This window comes from Peromyscus maniculatus, chromosome X (assembly GCF_049852395.1).
Source record: "Peromyscus maniculatus bairdii isolate BWxNUB_F1_BW_parent chromosome X, HU_Pman_BW_mat_3.1, whole genome shotgun sequence".
NCBI lineage: Eukaryota > Metazoa > Chordata > Mammalia > Rodentia > Cricetidae > Peromyscus > Peromyscus maniculatus.
The window spans coordinates 35,165,645-35,173,477 of NC_134875.1; positions in this window are offsets into that span (position 1 = coordinate 35,165,645).

The following is a 7,833-nucleotide window of genomic DNA, read 5'->3' on the forward strand; positions in this document are numbered from 1 at the left end:
ACTTGGACCAACCAACTGAGACTCACAACTATTCTTTCATTGATTAATTTAGCAAATATTCACTGAGACCCAACAACATGTGTTATATATTATGAAACATTAGAGATAGAATAGTGATTGAGAAAGACAAAGTTGTTTCCCCTCATGGACCTTACATTTTAATGTGGAGAGCACACAAGCAACAAAAATAACATATAGAAAGAACTTAAAAGGCCAAAGCAAGATGATCATGGGTTTGAGACCAGCCTTGACTATCTAGAAAGCTCAAGGCCAGCATGAACTATGTAGAATGACTTGTCTCAGAAACATAGATAGAAAGAAATAGAGTACAGTAAGATCATATAAAATGGGTACCTAACCCAGATTTGAAAATGAGAGTAGATATTTGGGGCATTCTGAAAATGAAATAAAGCTAAGGGGACAACAGAAAAAAAAATGGTATTTTTAAGGCATTGGAATAATTTGAGCAGTACTCAAACATAGCCCCTTGTGAGGGGGTGGAGGGTATGATGACAATGGGAAAGGGTAGAAAGTGGCAGTACTTCAAAAATGTTTATTGTTTTCTCACCCCATTCGGTTTCCATGTGAACTTTATTGAAAACATAAAGCCTCTTCTCTCCCTTATTTTGGTAAACCATTCTTCCTCCTTTCCCAGAAATATGGTCCAAATAAATTATGGCTGCCATCCTTTTTACATGATTCTACATCCCCAACCAGATTAGTAGGTGAAGTGAACATATGGCCACACTACTGACCATAATGATTCACCTGATACTTGTCACATGACTCAAGACAAACCTTAATCTTGCCTCTTCTCCAAGTCTTCTTAAACTGAAACTGCCCAAGAAGAAATCCTCCTTCCTGGGTATGACTGTGTAAGTGCAGACCTAACAATCGCCATGCTCACCACTACAAAGAAAATCTTCCTCCAATATGAGAATGAAGCAGAGAAAAAGGCAGAGAGAATCAGGGAGGAGAAAGTTCCAACAGGTTTTGAGCCACCAGCTTTTAGTCTTGAAGGCCAATGTGAACATTGCCTTGATTCTTGCCCTTTCAAAGACCCGGTCATTCAATACTTTCTCCAAGCCTGTGAGCTACCAGGTAGCCTTTCTACAAAGTGTCTTAACCTGAGACAATTTTAAATGGACATACACTAAATGCTTACATGATTTTTACTTAGTACTCTCCTCAGAACTGCTTTTCTCAAAGAGAGCATGAAACAGCCATTCATTCATATGCAGCTAATTTTGAACTTGCTCAAGATTTCTCCAAAATGTCTACGTCATGTCTACACATCTTTGTTCATTTTCTGTCTTCTGAAGGCTTTGAAATCATTATCCAGAACAGAGTTCCCACAGGATGGACCAAGCTTCTGAACATGGTGTCCCTCATTTATTCTCCTGGCAAAAACCATTGAAGCATGGAAGCAATTAGCCATGTAAGAATGAAAAAACATAAAGTGGCCCTTTCAAGAAATTTTGCATGAGCTTCCATCTATGTCTTAAATCACCCTAGACACTAAGTTAGCATACAAGTTTGTGGCGGAAAGGTCACAGTACAAAGGGCAGGAGAAATCCAGTAGGAGTCAACTATTAATTCACTCAAATTGCTAAAAACAGAACTCATTTTCTCTCCTAAACTAACTCCCAGTCCTGACTCCTTCCCATTTTTCTTGTCATTCTGTCAGTCATTTACCCATAAAATTGTGGGATTTGACATTAATTCCCTCAAACTCCTATTGCCAGTAAAATCTGATTCCTGCCTAGTTTTTTTTCCTTTGATACTTAGTTTTCCAAATTTTGTTCCATTATTACCACCTAAACTCATATATAGGATCTACCTTTTCCTCAATAACAAATGTCTTCTATTTTAAAATATTCAGTTGAAGAATATATTAATACTATACGATGTGATTATTTTATAGGCATGTGAATTATATAATGATTATCACAACCGTCCCTGCCTACTACGCTATCTGGGACTACATTAGAGTCCCAGCACTTACTCATCTTATAACTAAGTTTGTACCCTTTGGTTTAACATCTATCCCTCCTACCCACATCCTAGGCCCTGTCACTACTGTTCTCTGGATTTTAGGATTACTGCTTTTTCAGACTCTATGTGTAATGAAAATTACATAGTATTTGTCATTCTGTACTTGGCTTATTTCACTTAGCATAAAATGTTCTCTAGTGCTCTCATGTCACAAATGGCATGCTTTCCTTGTTTGAGGGGTCTGAATGGCAGTGTATTTTATATACATACCACATTTATTTATCCATCCATCCATCCATTCCTGGAGACTGTAAAATAATCACTAATGTGAAGACTGCACTAATGAGACCCATGCTGAGAGATAGTCCTTGAGAATATCACAAGGGAAGATCTCAGCTGTATGGGAGGTTGCTGCTGTCAGCAACATTTCTGTACTATGGCTCTTGCTCTAGTAAATAGTACTATAATCAAATCAGGGTGAAGATGTCCTCTTTGATATACTTATTTCTTTTGCCTTGTGCAATTGTTAATGAGAATAAAATCACCTGATAGTTCTATTTTCAATTTTTGAAGGGCCTTTATACAGCTTTTCATAATGGCTGTACTAATTAAAATCCCCTATCAACAATGTAATAGAGTTCCCTCATCTCCACATCTTGATTAACATTGATTGTGTTTTTTTCTTGTACTTGCCATCCTAAAACATATAAGGTGATATCTCATGTGGTTTTAATTTGCATTTTCCTGATGATTAATGCCACTAATCAACTTTTCATGTATCTATTGGTCATTTGTATGCATTAATATTATGTGATCTCTCTGTTATTGTCTACTACCACTACCCCAGCCACACTTCAAAGGACTAACGATAGGATCTTGACCTAAAGATTACCTAGTTCCAGTACAGTGATCTAAGATAGCATCAGGTCCAAAACCATGATCCAGGATGATCAGGTTCTCTCTCAGGAATTTTCCCTAAAATGAGAGAAGAAGAAAGGAAGGAAGATATGAATAAAAGAAGAGAGAGAATAAAAGAAGAGAGAGAAATGGAGGAGAAGAGAAAAAGGAAGAAGGAAGAGGAAAAGACAAAGAAGTATTGATGCTAAGTGGATATTTAAACAGAGGGCATGAGTCAAAACTGTAAAGAATAAGATAGGAAAGAGTCTGGCGAAGAGTCATACAAAACAAAATTATAAGGAAGCAGAAATAATGAGTAAAGTGGAAGCAAGGAACCATAGGAAAGATAAACTGAGTAGACAGAGAAATTAAGCCAGTCAAAAGTGAAGAGAAATGGAGCTGAAGCATGTTAATGGTAAAACACTAAAGGGGAAAATCTCAAAATCCTGCTGCTGAAGTCCCTGGAGGTGTCATGGAGTCAACTGCCTTTCCATGTTGCCTTGTTATACTCTGCTTTCTGATCTTTGATTCTTGATTCCCCAGAATCTCCTTCCTACCTTATTATTCTGTTGGGGAAAGTATAAAATAAATAAGTAAATCTTCATTATTTTCTTCAAATTATAAAAAACACATGTTGGGTAAATGTGGTTTTCTAATGGTACAAAAATAAATATTTTGGAAAGTATAAAATTCACCATAATCCATTCCTTGGAGGTAACTAGTATAAAGGTTTGGTGTGTGTCCTTCCAGAAACCTTTACATGCATGCATATTTTATTACCTAAATCTTACAGAAATACACTGCAGTTTACTTCTTTTTTCATTCTCTTCTGCCACCCTTTTACTTGAGATAATTTAAACACTTCTATCATCGAAGAAAAGTCTAAGAAAATCAGTTCAATCTTGTCTGGATTCTGAGATGATCATTCTGTGGCTCTACTATGCTGGTCCAGGCTTTGGACCTATAATCCCTCAAAAAGAAAGCCTCACTTAGGGATGATAACTGCCCTCCTCACCCTCAGTCAGTAAAGTCTCCATAGATTTTTCTGGTTCTTCTACCTCAGTGCAATTGCTTCTCTTTACCTGAGTACTTTCTAGTCATCCTTTAAGCCCCTAGAAAATGTTTCTCAATCTGTGGATCATGACCCCTTTGGGGTTACATATCAAAGATATTTTCATTATGATTCATATCAGTAGCATAGTAGTAGATAATATCATGAGATAACTCTCAATCCACTCTTAAGAAAGCATACATCTCTAACCCCAGTCTCATTTCAGAACCAGCAATTTAGGATATAAGCTGGGGAAAATGCTGATACTTTTCCCCATCCATCCTGGTAGCATGAGTTCTTACATAACCTCCTTGTCCATGGACATCTACCTTTTCAGGATAAGCTTAAGTCACTTTTAATCTGCTGGCAGTGGTCCAGAGGGTGCCTGGACTGGTCTACTCTAGTGACCAGCCTAGCAAATAACCTAGCTGTCATCACAGAGCCTTTGTCCAGTGACTGATGGAGATAGATACGGAGATCCATGGCCAGGTACCAGGCTGAGCTCCGGGAATCCAATTGATGAGAGAGAGGAGAGATACTGCAGGCGACGGACGTGGAGATCATGATGGGAGGATGTGCAGAGACGACTGGCCACACTAGTGGAAGCCCATGAACTGTGGACTGGTGTCTGTGGAGCCCCCATGGGACTGGACTAGGCCCTCTGGATATGAAAAATGGTTGTTTGGCTCGAACTGCTTGGGGGGGGGCACCCAGGCAGGGGGATCGGGATCTGTCCCTGGTCTATGGGTAGGCTTCTGGAACCCGGTGCCTGTGGTGTGACACCTTGCACAGCCTTGGTGCAGTGGGAAGGGGCTTGGATCTGCCTAGGCTCAGTGTGCTGGGCTCTGCTGACTCCCCAGGGGAGACCTCGATTTGGGGGATGTGGGGATGCGGGGTGGCTTGGGAAAGAGGGCTGGAGAGTAGGAGGAGGGAGGAGGGGGATCTGTGGATAATATGTGGAGTGATTAGAAAAATTGTTAATAAAGAAAAATGAAAGAAAAAAAGAAAGGTCACCATTCAATATGGGATTTTGAATATCAAGAGATGCTAAACAACCAGAAACCAAGAACTTTCCTTTAGTTACAGCATTTTGATGCAAGAAGAAATCTGGTTCTTCCTTGTGTCATTTCCAAAACTGATAAGGGACCCATATATCAGCAGTGCTATTTTGACACTCCATTATGAGTCATAAAATTTCTATTTAACACCTACTCCCTGAGCCCAGGGTATTATTTATTCCAAGGGTTTGGTAAGAGGTCTCAACTAACTGCAGGATAATCTGCTTCTGAAAACCATAGTTAAGAAAAGGGCAAGTTTCTTGTCATCCTCAGAAACTGATATGCAAAAAATAAATCTGACTAAGAACATGTGGGTGGGAAGGTACATGGTAAAGAGGTTTTAAGAAAAACTTCTCCCGTGTTACCCACTCAGAAGCAATTGCTATGCTGTGCCTTTATTTTTTGGTTTCCTGTTTTTGCTTACAGCAGATAAAAACTTGGTGGCAATGATTTTAATCTTCTTTGTCAGCCTTCCAAGCTCATGGTGGGGAGGGAAGGTTAAGAATTGTTCTTGTCTTCAGGCAGAAAACCAAAGTTCAAGAAAATGGGCTCCAGCAGCAGATGAAAAATGCAGATGATCCCCCAAGGACTGCTATGTAGACGTTTGGAACACTTCCAGATTTTGGACAGGGAAGGGATGTTAGTCAGGAATGTAGTTAACTGTCAGGCATGCTCCCTGACACTGTGGATCTGGAAGATGGAAATTTAAGATGTGAACAGAGTTGGAGGGGTTGTTTACCTAGCTACCCTGGGTTTGAAATTCCAAGGATTTGATTATTCTTTCCTAAATTCATTGCTTTATCCCTACAGTCATCCCTAAAAGGCAAATAGCCACAGGAAGCATGAAATACAATCAGTAACATTTTAGTAAGATCTTAATGTGAATTAATTTGTGAAATTTTTTCATTGAGAGAGAGTCATATATAAAAAGCTGTCCTATCTCCTAAAATGGATTCACAATCATCCCTGTCAAGTTATGAATACCAAAATAGATGTCAGAGACTGACAACCTCACTTCCAGTCTTTTTTAAAATTTTTCAGTTTTTTAGAAGAGTAAAGTTGTATTATTTTACTACAAAGAGATAAAAAATATCCATGTACTTTTTTAATTTAAATTTTTCTAATCAAGGGGCCTAAGAGATATTGGGTCTTTATATATTTAGAAAGCTATAGATAGAAGGAAGTCCAATTGACAGTCCACATTGAGCAACCTCCTCTTTGTCTCTGAAATTCATCACCATCTTCCTTTACAAAGGTTTTCTGAGCCATTTGTCTTTATTTCTGTTTTCTCAGCCCAGAACGCTGAGTCCCTGTTCACTGCCTAAGCACTAGCTATTCCCTCAACTAAGAAGGGCATCTCCCTCTTCATGTTTTCAAAATTTGCATAGCCCATTCTCAGAAAGGGCTTCCTTATCTAGTGCATGTCTGCCCTAGCACATTGCCAACTTGCTGTCTTCCTAACTCTTGTGAGCACCTGGTTTTGTCTGATTATTCTTGTGTATTTACTCTTTTAAATGGTTTCCTTCCTCTCTGAACCTTCAAGGAGAATTGCATCAGGACATAAACCATATGTGTTTTGCTCACAGATGGGTCTAGAACAATCTCTGGCACATAAAAATCACTCAATACATATTTTATGAATAAATGACTAGATGAGTAGTCTCTTCCTACTCTAATCCAAACTGGACATTCTGTGAGCATCTTAAAAACACTTCTCTACCATGAGCCATGCCATAGGTTTAATATCCACTGCCACCTGTTCTTATTTCATTTCTGTTGCTGTGATAAAACATCATTTCCACTGACAATTCTGTCACAGCCTATCATGAAAGGAAGTCAAAGAAAGGCATCAAGTCAGGAACTTGAAAACAAGACTGCTTACTATTCTATACACCATTGCCTCTGACCAAGTAACTCACTTCACAGCCAAAAATGGAAAGCAGGAATCATAGAGAATGCTGCTTTCTGTCTCCCCTGAAGACTCATGCTTACCTAGCTTTTGTTATACAGCCCAGTACCACCTGCAGTGATATGGTACTGCCCACAGTACACTGTGTCATTTTATATTAATGAGAAATTAAGGTAATACAGCACAGACATCTCCACAGGCCAATCTGACCTAGGCAATTCTTCAACTGAGTTTCTCCTCTCAGATTACTCTAGACTGTGTAAAATTAACAGTTAAAGCTAACTAGGACACTAACTAAATAAATACTTGAAAAATCTTTAAACTATATTGTTTAAAAGGCCATCAATATCAAGAACACTGATGACCCTTCATGCCAAGAACCTCCCAGTAACGTTGACCTCTATACAACCTCCAAAGGAGCACAGCTGCTGTGAATTCTACAGCCTTTCTATAGCACCAAGTGCATTGTCCATCAGAAAGAAAAAGCATGTGACATGGTACCAGAGGCAGAATAGACCCCACATGAATAGGCACCAGAGACAGAATGGGCCCTGGAGGGAAAACAGCTAGTAACCCCAGTGACCTCATCCACATATAATTAGAGCACACAGACAAAGGCTTGAAGAACAACGCAGTTCTTAGTAGACTGCCAAAAGCTGTTCTGGATCATAGAAATGACTAAAAGCCTTTAAGGAGCTGCTAAGAGGTAATCACCCAGTTGCCTATCAATCTCTCCTTAGAGATGACTGCCATGAGGCAGTTCCTTATCAACTCTTGAGTTCTGATAAGCTATGGGTTTTCTGCTTTATCCTTTCAGGAAAATAAAACTGTTTTATGTATAAAAATAGCATAAATTCGAATTTAAATTTACAAGTTATAAATAAAATTTATAAATATAAACTTCCATAAATACAAACTCTGCA